This window comes from Cupressus sempervirens, chromosome 9, assembly GCF_028749045.1.
Source record: "Cupressus sempervirens isolate cs-2001-9-10 chromosome 9, ASM2874904v1, whole genome shotgun sequence".
Classification (NCBI taxonomy): Eukaryota; Viridiplantae; Streptophyta; class Pinopsida; order Cupressales; family Cupressaceae; genus Cupressus; species Cupressus sempervirens.
In genome coordinates this window covers 646,476,848-646,477,275 of record NC_143126.1, presented here as the reverse complement: position 1 = coordinate 646,477,275, position 428 = coordinate 646,476,848, and positions in this window count along the sequence as shown.

Sequence of the window (428 nt, the reverse complement as noted above, 5' to 3'; positions counted from 1 at the left end):
AGGAGGAGAAGCAGGTGTACCTAGATTTGTATCCATTGTAGGTAGTCCTATTTTTCCAGTCCCACTTCTCACCTAACACGGCAGCTGCACATTTCCTTGTCAACTTGCATTGTTGAGGTGGCAAGTTGGTGCTTGTTTGCTACGTCACCCGCGCCATGTCATAATATGCAACGCATGTTTTTTTTTGAGATTTATAAGAAACGATTCTGTCGACTTGTCTCTTCCATGCATATATACTGCCGGTTTGTTCATAGGTATCAACGGCTCTCTTTTGGGATAAGCAAATTCTTCTTCAATTTTAATGTTTTTCATTTTTCCATGAATAGTTTTGTTTCTATTAAGTTATATATAAAGGGGAATCTAGTGGCATTCTTGCAACCGTACACAAGGCATTACCCCGATGTTGCAAAAGCTTTTGAAGGTGGGCC